Genomic DNA, 19,216 nt, shown 5'->3' on the forward strand with positions numbered 1-19,216 from the left:
TTCATCGCACCACTGGCTTCGTATGCACGCGCCTGCCTCAATCTCTTTTTATTATTTTTTTTATTTTCTTATTTTATTATTGCAGCATGTTTTTATTATTTTTATTACAGTACATTTCTGAAAGTTTTGCGTGTTTAGACTACCTGACATTTCTATTCCTCCTTAGTTGGGTACTTCTGTGTTACTTTGCTTGTTTCTTTTTACTTTGCTTGATTTTTATTTATTTAGTACAATTTGGAAAGAATGGTGAAACCACGATCCCGACCCTTTGACCTCCGCTCCGCCTCCTCCAACTACAGGTGCTAATAGCTGGCACCAGCTTCAGGGGAGTTCCGTTGTCCTTCTTCTTATTTTTACTGTTTCATTATCACATTGAGGGCAATGTGTGATTTAAGTGTGTGGGGGGGGATTTGGGTTTAGTTTTGATTGGTGTTTCTTTAATTTACTGCCTTTCTTACTAGTGTTTTGATGAATAAATATGGCAATTCATTCGTTTATTGCTGGTTGTGATTTATCCTATGAATTTTGTTTAGATGGCAAGTAAACGCATGTTATCTTGGTGAATATCATGAGTTTAATGACTTGGTGCAAATTGTGGTTAACTTGTTTAGGCAAATTAAATATTTTATTAGCAATTGTTATGTGGATTGGGCAATTGTTGATCTTAGTTCTCCATATTAGGAGATGACGTGGGCCATGATCTTTAATTATCTGGTATTCTGATACTTTAATTGTGGTTAATAAATGGCTCTACTCCGCTAGTGTCATCACCCAGTAACCGGGAGTTTTCACCACAAGTGTCGACTTTCGCGTCAAAAAGTGGCGATATCTATGAGTAGGTAGTCCTGAATCTGTGAAAAGTTGAGTAACTGGTCTTTCATCTAAAAATGTCAGAGTTCACGTCAAAAGACTTGAATAGCTTGGGACTGAGCATTTATTCTAAAAAAAAAAAAAAAGAGAAAAAAAAAGAAAAAGATATATATATATATATATATAAGAAGAGAATAATATGTAAGCTTATGATCATGTTGGCCTGCCGATCCTTGTTCTTCAATGTTGAAATTTTGGTTGTCAGTTGACCCAATTTCTAACTTTTGCTAGTTTAATATTTTGATTTCTTAAACGAGTTAGCTATGAATTGGACGAGTCTATGATTTCAGGAGCTAACCGGGAGAAATATGTCTTGACACTTAACTACTAAAACTTGATTTTGGGATAAGCATAGCTTGGCAGTAAATGAAATGAGAGTTAGCCATTGTTGAATTTAGTTATTCCCATGCTTGAGGACAAGCATGATTTAAGCATGGTTTCTGGTCTCAATGGACATTGATCACAGTCGTCCAGTTCTGGTAACTTAGGAGAGCTGGATTTCAGCGGTCCTAGCTTCCTTTTTAAAAGAGAAACATGGAACACAGGGTGAATTTTCGCATCAGCTGGTAGTTTAAGCTTGTAGGCTACTGCTCCCACCTTCTCCTCAACCTGGAATGGTCCGTAATACTTGGCAGCCAATTTGAGACATTTCCTTACTGCTACAGTTTGCTGCCTATAAGGTTGTAGCTTCAAGAACACCCAATCTCCTTCCGAGAAACTCCTCTCAGTCCTGTGCTGGTCCGCATAGTGCTTCATACGCTGTTGAGCTTTCGCAAGATGTTCCTTGATGTAGCTTGAAATCCTGCTTCTCTCTTGGACCATATCAGTCACTGTAGGTACCACTGAGTCCAGATATGGCCCTAGTGGCAATGGTGTAGGTTTGTAGCCAAACAAAGCTTCAAAAGGGGTCATATTCAAGCTAGAATGGAAAGTGGAATTGTACCACCATTCTGCCAGTGGTAGCCACTTGCTCCACTGTGAGGGTAGTTCACCAGTCATGCACCTCAGATAGCTTTCTACACACTGGTTTAACCTTTCACTCTAGCCGTCAGTCTGAGGGTGATAAGCTGATGAATAATGAAGACTCACTCCAACTAATTTGAAAAGCTCCTTCCAGAACACACTGGTGAACACTTTGTCTCTATCAGTGATAATAGACTCTGGCAGTCCATGCAGCTTGTAGATATGGTCTAGGAAAACCTGAGCGACTGTCTTAGCTATGAAGGGATGAGTAAGTCTGATGAAGTGCCCAGACTTGGTGAATCTGTCTATTACTACCAGAACAATGTCATACCCTTGTGACTTAGGCAATCGCTCAATAAAATCCATAGTGATGTGAAGCCAAGCTTGTTGAGGAATAGAAATTGGTTGTAGCAATCCGGGATAAGGAACATGCTCAGCTTTATTCTTTTGGCAAGTATCACAGTTCTGCACATATGCAATCACTGCCTGCTTCATTCCAGGCCAATAAAACAAGGATTTGAGCTTCTGCCAGCAGTTCCTTTGGCCTGAGTGCCCCCCCAAGGCAGAGTCATGCAAGGTCTGAATCAGTTGGCTCCCCCTACATAAATCTTTCCCTGATACTTCAGAATTCCATCCATCAGGCTATACTCCGCGTGTGCATTAGGGTGTAGAACCAGTTGGCTCATGATATCTTGGCATTGCAAGTCCCCTTCATAGCTCTTCTGCAACTCCTTCATCCATCCAGGTTTAACCGATGAGATGGCTAAGCAGGACCCCAGCTCAATTGGTTGTGCAGGTTCATGCCTCCTGGATAAGGCATCCGCTATCAAATTTTCAGCTCCCTTCTTATATTCTATCTTATAGTCCAACCCCAAGAGTTTAGTCATCCACTTGTGTTGGATAGCAGTGTTAAGCTTCTGGTCCAAGAGATATTTCAGTGACTGATGATCAGTCCTTATAATGAAATGGTTGCCCACCAGATAGTGTCTCCATTTTGTGACAGCCATTACCAGAGCTAACAGTTCTTTTTCATAGACTGAGAGTCCCAAGTTTTCGACTGAAAGTGCCTTACTCAGGAAGGCAATGGGGTGTCCTTCCTGCATTAAGACAACTCCAATTCCTCCCCCACTCGCATCTGTCTCAACCACAAAAGGTTTTGTAAAATCTGGTAACTGCAGAACTGGAGCTGAGCACATCAATTTTTTTAAGTGTTCGAATGCACCCTGAGCTTGACTGTTCCATTTGAAGTTATCCTTTCTTAGTAATTCAGTGAGTGGTTTACAAACCAGACCATAGTATTGGATAAACCTCCTATAATACCTTGTAAGACCCAGAAAACCCCTCAACTCCTTAACTGACTAAGGCACAGGCCACTGCAGAATGCTGCTAACTTTTGAGCAGTCCATGCTAACACCCTGATCTGTGATAGTATGCCCTAAGTAGTCAACCCTCTTCTGAGCAAATGCACACTTAGATCTTTTCACATAAAGTTGGTGTTTCCTTAGAATCTCGAATACAGCCCTCAAGTGTTGAACATGAGCATCCATGCTAGGGCTATATACCAGAATATCATCAAAAAAAATCAATACAAACCTCCTCAGATGAGGTTGAAATATCTGATTCATCAATGATTGGAAAGTAGCTGGTGCATTAGTAAGCCCAAAGGGCATGACCAAGAATTCAAAGTGCCCACAGTGAGTTTGGAAGGCAGTCTTGAAGGTGTCATGAGGCTTAACCCTGATCTGATGGTACCCTGCGGTGAGATCCAATTTTATCTTGTAAACAGACCCTACTAACTCGTCCGGTAGTTCATCCACATTGGGAATTGGAAACCTGTCCTTGATGGTCATTTCATTCAATTTTCTATAATCCACACAGAAACGCCAAGTCACTTCTTTCTTCTTAACTAGCAGAACAGGTGAAGCAAAAGGGCTGTTGCTGTACTTGACTATTCCTTTCTGAAGCATTTCTTCCACCTGTTTCTCTATTTCCTCCTTGTGGCAATGGGGGTACCTGTAGGGCTTCAACTTGAAGGGTTGTGCCTCCTTTTTGAGAAGAATCTCATGGTCCACACTCCTGTGAGGGGGCAAGGATTTTGGAGTCTGGAACACATCATCATAATCCTGAAGCACCTCCCTGATTTCCTGGGGAATAACTGTTGCTTCTTCTTCTACCTCCTTCTTACAGTTCAAAGCCAAGCACATCTGTCTTTTATACTCTATGAAGGTTCTCAGGTCTCTTCCTCTGATCAAATCCATATCACAATCTTCTGCTTGTCCATGTAAGTGAATTTCATTTCCTTCATTGTGTAAAGATATCCTGAGTTGTTGGAAGTCAAACGTGATAGGACTAAAGTGTGTCATCCAGTCCACCCCTAAAATTATGTCCCATCCCTCTAACTCCATCACCTTCAAATCAAATCTGAAACTATGTTGGTTAATTTTTCAGTGCACATTGGGATAGATAGCATTGCTGGTCACAGTAGTTCCATTTCCCATTATGACAGAAAATGGCTGTTTAACCATTCTGTAAGCAATATCCATCCCAATTACCATTTCACTGTTGATATAACTGTCTGAACTACCCGTATCTACCAAAATAAAAACTTTCTCCCCATCCAGGTTGCCTGTCAATGTGATTGTTTTCCTTCTCAGGGATTCAGACAATGCATGTAGGGACAGCTCCATAGTTTGTCCTGGATTCCCTGTCTGTTCATCCTGCTCACCCACAGCATCTTCAAATACTGCCTCCTCTTCATCCTCCAATATCATACAGTTTACATACCCTCGCTTACACTGATGTCCTACACCATATTTTTCCCCACACTTGAAGCACAGTCCCCTACTTCTTCTATACTGCAGCTCCTGTGTTGAAATCCTCTTCACGTCCTTAGCATCTTCCTGCACCTTGTTACTGTACCTAGGGCCCTTAAGAGCATTACTGACAGGGACCTTGTAAGTGTTGCTGTCTACCACTGATGTATTACTCCTTGAAAATCCAAACCTACCCTCTCCCAACTGTTTAGAGTTTTTATTCTGCACCTGGAGTGAGCACTCCTGCCACTGAGACAGTTCGAAAGCTTCAGTCAAAGTAGCAGGCCTCAGCATCCTAAGCATAGGTTTGATCTCCTCCTTCATGCCACTAATGAAGCTAGAAATGAAGTAGGTTTCATCTAAATTCCTGTTCTTAATTAACATTAGTGGTTTCAATTCTTCGAACTGCTCCTGATATTCCTTCACACTGCCTTCCTGTTGCAACTTATTAAATTCCTCTACTATATCCTTGCAAATACTGTCTGTGAATCGTTTGCATAACAGATCTCCAAATTCTGTCCAACTCAACTCAAGCCTTTCAAGTTTAATACCTTGGAACCACTTGTCCGCTCTTCCATCTAAGTACATTTCTATGATTTCAACCTTCTAATTTTCCAGAATTTGATAATTCATGAAGTATTTATCACATTTGCGCAACCATTCCCTAGGATTTTCTCCACTAAACAGTTGCAAATCTATCTTAGGAGGATTAGGAAGTTGATACTTACTCCAGTCTCTTCTGTAGGAATTCTGTTGATCTCCTTCAGGTTGCAATCTTTGATGAGGTGGCGGCGTAGGAAGAAGTGATCCTTGATCCATCATGATTCTTTCTCCTCTGTCCGCTACTTTTTCCTGCGCAGTAGTCATCCTGGATAGCAGTGCATTGAATTTCTGATCCAGAGACTTGCTGAAGTTCTGTTCCATTCCTGACAACATATTCTCCATCCGTTTGTTGTTTTCTTCCAATTCCATTGTTAAGTTGTTCTTGAGCTGTTGCTGCTCCGATTGATGTGAAAGTAGAGATTCCATCAGTTCTTGGAGTTTGATTTCCTGCCTCTTAACTTGTTCCTCCAATGTTCTGAATCTCGTACCTTCTGCCATGGATTTGATCTCACTCCAAGGATCTAAAGCTCTGATTACCAATTGTTAAGCTCTGAAGTGCTAATCATGTAATTTGAATGGAACCTGGCGAGGGAAGGGTATCCGGAAGGAAAGAGAGAAATAAGAAAGAAAGAGAGAGAACAGAGAGAGAGAAATGAGTAGAGAGGGAATTAACGAATTCAGTTATTTTCTTGTCTGCTGGTACACAGGTGGGCCCACCTTTAATACATTCATCCGACTCAGCAATTAGCCGCCCTACCCAATATCATTTCTATTAAATGAAACGACATCGTTTCATGCCCTCAATTCCTGACCCGAATTCCCAACTTCTAACCCAATTACCCGCTCCTAACAGTTTTGCTGGAAAATACTTGTCTCTTTGATGAAAGAACATTTAACCCCTTTTTATAGGGTTTACAAGACAGGAAACTGATTCAAACTAGGAGACCCTAGTGACTACTTGCAGCCTTGTGTCTTTCCAAAGTTGGCCGACTATAAAACTCCTAAAATAACTAGGAAAACCAAGACTAAACAACGTAAAATTGACTCACTAACAAAGACTACCAATCGGACTACAGTATATGAACTTTATAACAAATGACTAAACTGATGTGCCCACGCCTTGTCGAACGCAAGTCTTCTGACCAATGTCTTGATCAACCCGAATGGCATTAACACTTGAGGATTCTTCTTGAATAAGAACTTCAATCGTGTTAGAACCTTCAATTATCTCTAGAGTAGCACGAACCAAAGTGTTAAGTTGACTGGCCAGCTTAGCTCACAATCAAGTAATGAAACCAAGTTGAATTGGATCATCTTGAACTCAACAGGTAGCTTGCACTTTCCTTTTGATTTCGAGAGTTATAATAAAGAACATAAGCTGTTGACATCAAATTTTAAAATATGTATTGGTCAAATTTAATTTTAAATTTCTAAAAATTCGAAACAATTCCATCCTGTGTAACATCCGCCCCAAACAAAAAAAAAAGTAAAATAGTAAGTTGTGAAGCCAAAAACTATGCACCAAGGACTAACTTCTTTGACTAAATGCAGTTCCTTGGGACGTACTCCATAGTGCTGTTGGCTGAAGTACCAAGATTTGCATGTTATTATTTATTACTTAAAACATCACTCCAGATAATTTTAGGCCAGTGATGATGTTAATCCTGGGTACTGCTGGCTGACCTAAAACATTATAAATTGATCCCTGAAGAAGTAGAAAAAATAGTGAAAACCCACCAGTGGCTTTTGATTGGGTTTGAATGAACCTGTGTATTTAGACAAATTTGATAGAATTCATTAGCTCAAAACAATAAAACGAAGCCAAATTCCGTCCAATCAAAAGGTGAATGGAAGCAAATATGTTTGGAAAATCAGTTTCAGGCAGCCACAGCTCCAGTGTCCTACGGTACTACGTGCAACCTGATCCTTCTGGACTGGCATTAGCTATTTATAAGCAGAAGATGGAAGCCATTTTTTACATCGTCAAACGTTCAATCTTTACTTGGTTAAGTGATAAGCTAAGAAGTACCACTAATGTTGAAGACATCACTACTTTTCACCACCCTTTCATGTAATATTTTCCATTTCCACAAACTTCTCCTTTCGTCAGGTGCTGAAGCATCCGAGCCAGTGCTTGATGTAGCTGCAAAGAAGCTTCAAACTGACCTCTAATACTGCATTTTACTAGCCACTGTCAACTGCAAATTCAGAGGTGGACGGTTTACTTTATCCAGCATTTGCAATTATACTTGCCCTGTTGGTGTTTTTCAAGAAACGCTGAGCAAAGAAATGGTATCCCCTCGAGATTTTCTGATAGGGTGTTAATTGTTAGTAATTTTATTGTTAATTTTCCTTTTTATCCTTGCCAAATATTGCTTTAATTTGCTTTAATTGTCAATATATATTTATATTTGGTATTTGGATATAATTTCAGAAATTGGAGCAGAAACCTCTTGAGAAGATTATTGTGAAACTTTGCACAATTTTGGTGCAAACCAACGTAGAAGAATGGAATTGCATTTGGGAATTCAATTTGGCTAGACAACATGTCAAAGTTGGTGGGGACCGCAAATAAGTTGTATTGTCTAAAGTGTGCTTTCTTTGCACATTTGTGGTTTTGCTTTCTTGTTGGTGAACGTGTGCACTTGGTCAAAAAGAAAACCGACAATTGCTTTTGTTTTGAGTGGAATGGAAATGATTGTGTAGAGAAATGATGACCTCTTTGAAGGACGTGGGGTGATGTCTCCATTTTGGCTGGTTTTTTATATATGAAGAAATGGGACGAGCTTCAGAAGACATTAGACTAGTTTTGAGTTTTCTCTCCAGAGAAGCTCCGTAGGAGGATAGAGGAGTTTTTAGTTTTCTCTCCGAGGGATGTTCCAGAGGAGAGAATATGGAGTTGTTTTGGTTTGTTGAATTCTAGTGTGCAATTTTCTTATTCTCTTCCGAGAGCTTTGTTATTCACTCTCTCAATTAGCGAAGAAAGATGATGTCTTTAAATTCAATTGAATTGCGTGGGAATTTTCTTATGAGGCGTGGCTAATCTTCTCCTCTAGTCAAGGATCAACGCGAAGACGCAGTCCCAAATATCTGTGAGATCTAATTAATTTTACGTGTTCCTTAATTTATTAATATTTGCATGTTTTCTATTTTAATTTCCATGGGATTATTTTGTTAATTGGATATCAAGGGCCCGATGTGCAATTTGACTTCTTAATCTCTTGTCAAATTAATCAATTAAATCCGTAATTGTTTAGTTGGTTAATATTAGTGACAACTAGTATTTTCACATACTAGGGGAACATGCAATCTGATTTAAATAACCCTCGTAGCGTGTTATTAATTTGGGTTAGGCTTTTCTAGTTTTTAATGCAATTAGGAAATTAATTCCTGCGGTCGTACCTAGGAGTATTTCCTGGTTAGGGGTAATCAACGGTCGTACCTTGGTTATCAATAAATTAAGGAAAAGCTGGTCGTTAGAGATTATCGGCGACTATAACTAACCTGTTAATAAAATTAAGTGAACTTTCTTTGCATCAATGATCGGATGAATGGACTGTGTCTACGTAGTTGTATCCTTGGTTAGAATTTATTTATCATTTATTTAATTGCTATTTACAATTGTATTAATTAATTATTTATTTTTGGTTAATTATTTTTAGTTAAATTGTTTAATTATTTATTTTTAATTTCATTTTGATAAAAATCCCCCATGTCTCGAATTTAAAAAGAATCAAATTTTTTTCCAGTCCCTGTGGATTCGACCCTGCTTATTACTATACACAGAAAATTTATTTTTTTTAAGCAGGTATTTATTATTGCACAGGCACGACACCTGTCAATTTTTGGCGTCGTTGCCGGGGACTGGCGTTAATTATTTGTTTCTTTTTAAGTTCATTTTTGTTCTAATTTTCTGGTATTTTTTTTTCTAGTTCATGTCTCGCTCTTCTCGTACAGGTGAATTAATTTTCGACCCTGAAGTAGAGAAGACCGCGCGTAGAACGAGAAAAGAAACCAGGCGGCTCAGAGAAGAGCAATACGGTATTGCATCTCAGGGACTTGATCCAGAGGTTGAGCCGACAAATTTGTCTGGTGACAATTCGAGTGATTCAGACCAAGAGGAAGTCACTATGGCAAATACACGAACATTAAAGGAGTTGGCTGCTCCTGATTTAAATCAGCAGCCCTTGTGCATTACTTTTCCAAATTTAAATGATGACACTCCCTTTGAACTAAAATCTGGTTTAATTCATCTCTTGCCATCTTTCCATGGTCTACCAGGTGAGGAGCCCTACAAGCACTTGCAAGAGTTCGACGTCGTTTGCAACAGTATGAAGCCTCCGGGAATTACAGAAGAGCAAATAAAGATGAGGGCTTTCCCCTTCTCTTTGAAGGACTCCGCGAAAGACTGGCTCTACTACCTACCGCCTGGTAGTATCACCACGTGGGACCAATTGAAGAAAAAATTTCTGGACAAGTACTTTCCGGCGTCTCGAGCTGCGAGCCTAAGGAAAGAGATATGTGGCATCAAACAACACCCAGACGAGTCACTCTATGAGTACTGGGAGAGGTTTAAGAAACTATGCACCAAATGCCCTCAGCATCAGATAAGTGAGCAACTGCTCATTCAATATTTCTATGAGGGGTTGCTTTTCAGGGACAGAAGCATAATCGATGCTGCAAGTGGAGGGGCGTTGGTGAACAAAACTCCTCGAGGAGCATGGGAGTTGATTGAAGGGATGGCTGAGAACTCACAACAGTTTGGTTCAAGAGAGGACATCCCGACGCGCAGGGTGAATGAGGTGGAAACGTCCTCTATCCAACAGCAGATCTCCGAATTAACATCTTTTGTAAGACAATTAGCTGTGGGGAATGCTTCACAAGCCAAAGTGTGTGGGGTGTGCACTGCCGTGGGTCATCCTACGGAAATGTGTCCACTGGTTCAAGAAGAAACTGCAGAACAGGTGAACATGGCTGGCCACGCGCCCGCGCCAAGAAAGCCGTATGATCCATACTCAAACACCTACAATCCTGGTTGGAGGGATCACCCCAACCTTAGCTATGGAGGAAATAGGCAGTCTAATTTTGTGCCAAATAGACAGCAAGGACACCAACAGCAGTACCATCCTCGCCCACCACCACTACCACCCCCTTCAAATTCAAGTCCGTCCATGGAAGAGATGATGAAGCAATTACTTGCTAATCAACAAAAGACGGATTCAGACCTGCAAAGCATGAGAAATCAATTGGGACAGGTGCAATCATTGCAAAATCAAATGAATCAAATGGCTATAACAATCAATCGTTTGGAGTCCCAAGTTCAAGGAAAGTTGCCATCTCAACCTGAGGCAAATCCAAAGAATGTAAGTGCAATGACCTTGAGGAGTGGCAAGGAAGTTCAAGGATCCGAACCGGTGATTCCTAAAGACAAGGACGAGGAACGGATTGAGAAAGAATTGGAAGAGGAGGGCAGAGACAACAAAAATGCAAAGGTACCCTCGAACCCAATTCCTACAGCTAAAACTAATCCACCTCCCTTTCCTAGCAGGTTAGAGAAACCAAAGAAGCAAGACAAGGAAAAAGAGGTCCTGGAGATCTTTCGCAAGGTGGAGATCAACATACCCCTACTGGATGCGATTAAACAAGTACCCAGGTACGCAAAATTTTTGAGGGACCTGTGTGCCAACCGCAAGCGGTTGAAGGGAGATGAACGAGTTATAGTTGGGGAGAATGTTTCAGCAATTCTACAAAGAAAGCTTCCACCGAAATGCGGAGATCCAGGTATGTTTACTATTCCTTGTAGGATAGGTAATATTATGATTGGAAAGGCCATGTTAGATCTAGGAGCATCGATTAATGTCATGCCAAAGTCCATTTATGCTTCATTGAACTTAGGCCCTTTGAAAGAGACTGGGATAATAATCCAATTAGTTGACAGGACCAATGCATACCCTGACGGGTTGATTGAAGATGTTTTGGTAAAAATTAACGAATTGGTTTTTCCAGCTGATTTTTATGTGCTCGACATGGAGGATGAACACTCCCGTGATCCATCACCTTTGTTGTTAGGTAGACCCTTTTTGAGCACAGCCCGAACCAAAATTGATGTTAATAAGGGTACTTTGTCTATGGAATTTGATGGTGAGAATGTTCATTTTAACATTTTTGAGACCATGAAATATCCATCCGATTCAAATGTTGGCTTTGTTTTCTCGGTAAATGTTATTGACCCTGCTATACAGGAGGTTTTTGAAATTGAAGGCAGGGATGAGTTAGAGGTCGTTCTGACCAGGCACTTCGAGTCCGAAACAACCTCTGGAGTAGAGTTGAGTGAAGAGCTTAAATGCGTGATTGGATCGTTGCAAACGTTACCAACCACGAAGACAAGGTATGATCTCGCACCCATTTTTATACCTGAACCTCACAAAAGGTTACTTCCATCTGTGGTGCAGGCACCTATCTTGGAACTGAAACCGCTGCCGAAACACCTGAAGTATGCATACTTAGGTGAAGGGGAGACACTTCCAGTGATCATCTCCGCGGGTTTATCAAAGGTTCAAGAAGAGAAACTACTTCGAGTTCTTAGGGAACATAAGCAGGCGATAGGATGGACCATCGCCGACATCAAGGGAATTAGCCCCGCGGTGTGTATGCACCGAATTCGACTCGAAGAAAATGCTAAACCCGTACGGCAAGCTCAACGGAGATTAAATCCTCTCATGATGGAGGTCGTAAAGAAAGAGATTTTAAAACTGCTGGACGTTGGAATTATATTTGCAATATCAGATAGCCCGTGGGTAAGTCCAGTACAGGTGGTCCCGAAGAAGGCAGGGGTGACAGTGGAATCAAACCAAGAGGGTGAGCTCGTACCAATTCGAAAGCCCACCGGATGGCGACAGTGTATCGATTACCGAAAGCTAAATGCCGTCACGAAAAAGGACCATTTCCCCCTCCCTTTCATTGACCAAATGGTGGAGCGATTAGCATGTCGAGCTTACTATTGTTTCTTGGATGGATTTTCAGGTTATTTTCAAATTGCCATCGCACCCGAGGACCAAGAAAAGACTACTTTCACCTGCCCGTTTGGAACATTTGCATACCGAAAGATGCCATTTGGATTGTGCAATGCACCTGCTACCTTCCAAAGATGCATGGTAAGTATCTTTTCAGAATATGTTGAGAAGATTATTGAGGTTTTCATGGACGATTTCAGTGTATATGGTGAAAGTTTTAAAAATTGTCTAGATAACCTGAAATTGATCTTAGTAAGGTGTATAGAAACTAATCTCGTGCTTAATTGGGAAAAATGTCATTTTATGGTTGAACACGGGATAGTTTTGGGTCATGTTATATCATCTACAGGTATTGAGGTTGATAAGGCAAAAATAGATGTTATATCTACTTTACCTTACCCCGCGAGTGTGCGGGAAGTTCGTTCTTTCTTGGGTCACGCAGGTTTCTATAGAAGGTTCATCAAGGACTTCTCGAAAATTGGAGCACCCTTGTTCCAACTTTTGCAAAAAGATGTATCCTTCGAATTTGATGAAACATGTAAGGGGGCATTCAATAAGTTAAAGGAGTTATTGACCACCTCACCTATTATCCAACCCCCTGACTGGAACCTCCCATTCGAAATCATGTGTGACGCCAGCGACTATGCAGTAGGTGCGGTATTGGGTCAAAGAGTAGGAAAGGCAGCTCATGCTATCTACTACGCATCTCGAGCCTTGAACGGAGCTCAATTGAACTATTCAACCACCGAAAAGGAGCTTTTAGCAGTTGTTTTTGCCTTAGAGAAATTTCGATCTTATTTACTTGGTACTAAAGTTATAATTTTTTCTGATCATGCAGATTTGCGGTATCTGTTGACCAAGAAAGAGGCAAAACCGCGATTGATACGGTGGATATTGTTGTTACAAGAGTTCAACCTGGAGATCCGAGATAAGAAAGGGGCAGAGAACCTGGTAGCAGATCACTTGAGTCGAGTACAAGTCGTCGAAGAGGACCTCCCATTGAGAGAAGCATTTCCCGAGGAGCATTTATTTTCTATTAATTCATCCTTGCCTTGGTATGCAGATATTGTTAATTTTCTAGTCACTGACAAATTTCCTACAGGATGGCCTAAGGCAAAGAGAGACAAGTTGAGGAGCGATGCAAAGTTATACATTTGGGATGATCCTTACCTCTGGAAGCGGGGTGCCGATCAAATCATCCGTAGATGTGTAAGTGAAGTTGAATTTCAATCTATTCTAGCATATTGTCACTCTTTTGCTTGTGGAGGTCACTTTGGACCGAAGAGAACGGCTCGTAAGGTGCTAGAGAGTGGATTCTATTGGTCAACTCTATTCAAGGATGCCTACTCATTTTGTAAGTCATGTGATAAGTGTCAAAGAGTGGGTAATATCTCTCGTAGGGATCAAATGACTCAAACCCCAATGATTTTTGTTAAAATTTTTGACGTTTGGGGCATTGATTTTATGGGTCATTTTCCTTCGTCCTTTGGTTTTTTGTATATATTGCTTGCTGTAGATTATGTTTCGAAGTGGGTAGAAGCAAAGACCACCCGTACTAATGATTCCAAAGTGGTTGCAGAATTCGTTAAGTCTAATATTTTTGTTCGCTTTGGGATGCCGCGAGCAATTGTAAGTGATCGGGGTACTCATTTCTGCAACAAAACGATCGCTGCAATTTTTAGGAGATATGGTGTCTTGCACAAAGTCTCTAAATCCTACCATCCTCAGACAAATGGTCAGGCGGAAGCATCGAACCGAGAGATCAAATCAATTCTAGAAACGATGGTCCGACCCGATAGGAAGGATTGGAGTGTGAGACTAGAGGATGCACTATGGGCATATAGGACGGCATACAAGACACCTATTGGCATGTCCCCTTACCGATTGGTATTTGGAAAACCATGTCATCTTCCGGTAGAGTTTGAGCATAGAGCGTTTTGGGCGGTCAAGCAATGCAATATGGATATCGAGGAAGGCGGAATTCAAAGGAAGTTGCAATTACAAGAGTTGGAAGAAATCCGAAATGAAGCATACGAGAATGCAGTGATCTATAAAGAGAAGAATCGGATCTTTCATGACCAACAGATCTCTAGGAAGACATTCGTCTGCGGGCAAAAAGTTTTACTATACCACTCCAAATTGAAGTTATTTCCAGGTAAGCTACGTTCTCGTTGAATTGGTCCCTTTGTTGTAACTAATGTCTTTGATTATGGTGCAGTGGAGATCCAGAGTCTGAAGACGGAGAAGAAATTTGTGGTGAATGGTCATCGTCTCAAGCCTTATTATGATGAGGCTCCAGTTGAGCGAGTAGAGATGACGCATTTGGAGGACCCAATTTGCTTGGTTTAAGCAAATTATGGGCTATGTCTAGCCAAAGACATTAAAGAAAGGCGCTTTTGGGAGGCAACCCAATTTTTGATTTTGTTGGTTTTTGTTGTTCAATTCGTTAAATATGTCGTTTCTCATCTGGGTATTGTTTAAATTTGATATTTTCTCTACTATGATCAGGACAGGTGATCATGGCGTGCCCGCGCGGAGAGGGCACGCATTAATCTTACAAGTTCCAACTTCAAGGTCAGAGAATGTTTTCTAATCTTGGCGTGCCCATGCCATGTTTGACGAACTAAAAAAAAAAAAATCAAAATGCTGTTATTTTCCTTCTTAACATTCGTTTTAGTTTTTCAGCAATTCAATTCTGAAAAAAAAAAAAAAAAACTGTAAGATCAAAAACTATTTTTTTCCCCTTTCTTTTTCTCTTTTCTTTCTTTCTTTCTTCTTCTTTTCTTTCTTCTCTTCCCGCTGTCCCTTTCTTTTTCTTTCTTCTTCGGCTGCGAACCGCACCCTACCGCCGCCCACTGCCGCCCACCCCAGCTCTTCTCGCCGCTGCCTCGGCTCTCCTCGCCAAGGGTGAACACCAGCTCATCTGACCTCCTTCACCCTTGCCGTAGCCACCGCCTCCAAGATCCGCCTGAAGCCCCGAAAGCCGCGCACCACCAGATCCAGCTGCCGCAAACTCTTCTCTCTCACAGCCACCACCTTCATCGCACCACTGGCTTCGTATGCACGCGCCTGCCTCAATCTCTTTTTATTATTTTTTTTATTTTCTTATTTTATTATTGCAGCATGTTTTTATTATTTTTATTACAGTACATTTCTGAAAGTTTTGCGTGTTTAGACTACCTGACATTTCTATTCCTCCTTAGTTGGGTACTTCTGTGTTACTTTGCTTGTTTCTTTTTACTTTGCTTGATTTTTATTTATTTAGTACAATTTGGAAAGAATGGTGAAACCACGATCCCGACCCTTTGACCTCCGCTCCGCCTCCTCCAACTACAGGTGCTAATAGCTGGCACCAGCTTCAGGGGAGTTCCGTTGTCCTTCTTCTTATTTTTACTGTTTCATTATCACATTGAGGGCAATGTGTGATTTAAGTGTGTGGGGGGGGATTTGGGTTTAGTTTTGATTGGTGTTTCTTTAATTTACTGCCTTTCTTACTAGTGTTTTGATGAATAAATATGGCAATTCATTCGTTTATTGCTGGTTGTGATTTATCCTATGAATTTTGTTTAGATGGCAAGTAAACGCATGTTATCTTGGTGAATATCATGAGTTTAATGACTTGGTGCAAATTGTGGTTAACTTGTTTAGGCAAATTAAATATTTTATTAGCAATTGTTATGTGGATTGGGCAATTGTTGATCTTAGTTCTCCATATTAGGAGATGACGTGGGCCATGATCTTTAATTATCTGGTATTCTGATACTTTAATTGTGGTTAATAAATGGCTCTACTCCGCTAGTGTCATCACCCAGTAACCGGGAGTTTTCACCACAAGTGTCGACTTTCGCGTCAAAAAGTGGCGATATCTATGAGTAGGTAGTCCTGAATCTGTGAAAAGTTGAGTAACTGGTCTTTCATCTAAAAATGTCAGAGTTCACGTCAAAAGACTTGAATAGCTTGGGACTGAGCATTTATTCTAAAAAAAAAAAAAAAGAGAAAAAAAAAGAAAAAGATATATATATATATATATATAAGAAGAGAATAATATGTAAGCTTATGATCATGTTGGCCTGCCGATCCTTGTTCTTCAATGTTGAAATTTTGGTTGTCAGTTGACCCAATTTCTAACTTTTGCTAGTTTAATATTTTGATTTCTTAAACGAGTTAGCTATGAATTGGACGAGTCTATGATTTCAGGAGCTAACCGGGAGAAATATGTCTTGACACTTAACTACTAAAACTTGATTTTGGGATAAGCATAGCTTGGCAGTAAATGAAATGAGAGTTAGCCATTGTTGAATTTAGTTATTCCCATGCTTGAGGACAAGCATGATTTAAGCATGGTTTCTGGTCTCAATGGACATTGATCACAGTCGTCCAGTTCTGGTAACTTAGGAGAGCTGGATTTCAGCGGTCCTAGCTTCCTTTTTAAAAGAGAAACATGGAACACAGGGTGAATTTTCGCATCAGCTGGTAGTTTAAGCTTGTAGGCTACTGCTCCCACCTTCTCCTCAACCTGGAATGGTCCGTAATACTTGGCAGCCAATTTGAGACATTTCCTTACTGCTACAGTTTGCTGCCTATAAGGTTGTAGCTTCAAGAACACCCAATCTCCTTCCGAGAAACTCCTCTCAGTCCTGTGCTGGTCCGCATAGTGCTTCATACGCTGTTGAGCTTTCGCAAGATGTTCCTTGATGTAGCTTGAAATCCTGCTTCTCTCTTGGACCATATCAGTCACTGTAGGTACCACTGAGTCCAGATATGGCCCTAGTGGCAATGGTGTAGGTTTGTAGCCAAACAAAGCTTCAAAAGGGGTCATATTCAAGCTAGAATGGAAAGTGGAATTGTACCACCATTCTGCCAGTGGTAGCCACTTGCTCCACTGTGAGGGTAGTTCACCAGTCATGCACCTCAGATAGCTTTCTACACACTGGTTTAACCTTTCACTCTAGCCGTCAGTCTGAGGGTGATAAGCTGATGAATAATGAAGACTCACTCCAACTAATTTGAAAAGCTCCTTCCAGAACACACTGGTGAACACTTTGTCTCTATCAGTGATAATAGACTCTGGCAGTCCATGCAGCTTGTAGATATGGTCTAGGAAAACCTGAGCGACTGTCTTAGCTATGAAGGGATGAGTAAGTCTGATGAAGTGCCCAGACTTGGTGAATCTGTCTATTACTACCAGAACAATGTCATACCCTTGTGACTTAGGCAATCGCTCAATAAAATCCATAGTGATGTGAAGCCAAGCTTGTTGAGGAATAGAAATTGGTTGTAGCAATCCGGGATAAGGAACATGCTCAGCTTTATTCTTTTGGCAAGTATCACAGTTCTGCACATATGCAATCACTGCCTGCTTCATTCCAGGCCAATAAAACAAGGATTTGAGCTTCTGCCAGCAGTTCCTTTGGCCTGAGTGCCCCCCCAAGGCAGAGTCATGCAAGGTCTGAATCAGTTGGCTCCCCCTACATAAATCTTTCCCTGATACTTCAGAATTCCATCCATCAGGCTATACTCCGCGTGTGCATTAGGGTGTAGAACCAGTTGGCTCATGATATCTTGGCATTGCAAGTCCCCTTCATAGCTCTTCTGCAACTCCTTCATCCATCCAGGTTTAACCGATGAGATGGCTAAGCAGGACCCCAGCTCAATTGGTTGTGCAGGTTCATGCCTCCTGGATAAGGCATCCGCTATCAAATTTTCAGCTCCCTTCTTATATTCTATCTTATAGTCCAACCCCAAGAGTTTAGTCATCCACTTGTGTTGGATAGCAGTGTTAAGCTTCTGGTCCAAGAGATATTTCAGTGACTGATGATCAGTCCTTATAATGAAATGGTTGCCCACCAGATAGTGTCTCCATTTTGTGACAGCCATTACCAGAGCTAACAGTTCTTTTTCATAGACTGAGAGTCCCAAGTTTTCGACTGAAAGTGCCTTACTCAGGAAGGCAATGGGGTGTCCTTCCTGCATTAAGACAACTCCAATTCCTCCCCCACTCGCATCTGTCTCAACCACAAAAGGTTTTGTAAAATCTGGTAACTGCAGAACTGGAGCTGAGCACATCAATTTTTTTAAGTGTTCGAATGCACCCTGAGCTTGACTGTTCCATTTGAAGTTATCCTTTCTTAGTAATTCAGTGAGTGGTTTACAAACCAGACCATAGTATTGGATAAACCTCCTATAATACCTTGTAAGACCCAGAAAACCCCTCAACTCCTTAACTGACTAAGGCACAGGCCACTGCAGAATGCTGCTAACTTTTGAGCAGTCCATGCTAACACCCTGATCTGTGATAGTATGCCCTAAGTAGTCAACCCTCTTCTGAGCAAATGCACACTTAGATCTTTTCACATAAAGTTGGTGTTTCCTTAGAATCTCGAATACAGCCCTCAAGTGTTGAACATGAGCATCCATGCTAGGGCTATATACCAGAATATCATCAAAAAAAATCAATACAAACCTCCTCAGATGAGGTTGAAATATCTGATTCATCAATGATTGGAAAGTAGCTGGTGCATTAGTAAGCCCAAAGGGCATGACCAAGAATTCAAAGTGCCCACAGTGAGTTTGGAAGGCAGTCTTGAAGGTGTCATGAGGCTTAACCCTGATCTGATGGTACCCTGCGGTGAGATCCAATTTTATCTTGTAAACAGACCCTACTAACTCGTCCGGTAGTTCATCCACATTGGGAATTGGAAACCTGTTCTTGATGGTCATTTCATTCAATTTTCTATAATCCACACAGAAACGCCAAGTCACTTCTTTCTTCTTAACTAGCAGAACAGGTGAAGCAAAAGGGCTGTTGCTGTACTTGACTATTCCTTTCTGAAGCATTTCTTCCACCTGTTTCTCTATTTCCTCCTTGTGGCAATGGGGGTACCTGTAGGGCTTCAACTTGAAGGGTTGTGCCTCCTTTTTGAGAAGAATCTCATGGTCCACACTCCTGTGAGG

General features: G+C 41.0%; 1 non-coding gene across 1 annotated transcript; it reads right to left on the reverse strand.

Moving 5' to 3' along the window:
• Positions 1-9,751: 9,751 nt before the first annotated feature.
• On the reverse strand, positions 9,752-9,858 carry LOC140005419 (small nucleolar RNA R71). Its single transcript, XR_011813256.1, has one exon. It is a non-coding gene; the product is annotated as a small nucleolar RNA R71 (small nucleolar RNA).
• Between the last annotated feature and the right edge of the window lie 9,358 nt (positions 9,859-19,216).

Source organism: Coffea arabica, chromosome 4c, assembly GCF_036785885.1.
Source record: "Coffea arabica cultivar ET-39 chromosome 4c, Coffea Arabica ET-39 HiFi, whole genome shotgun sequence".
In the NCBI taxonomy this organism is placed as follows: domain Eukaryota; kingdom Viridiplantae; phylum Streptophyta; class Magnoliopsida; order Gentianales; family Rubiaceae; genus Coffea; species Coffea arabica.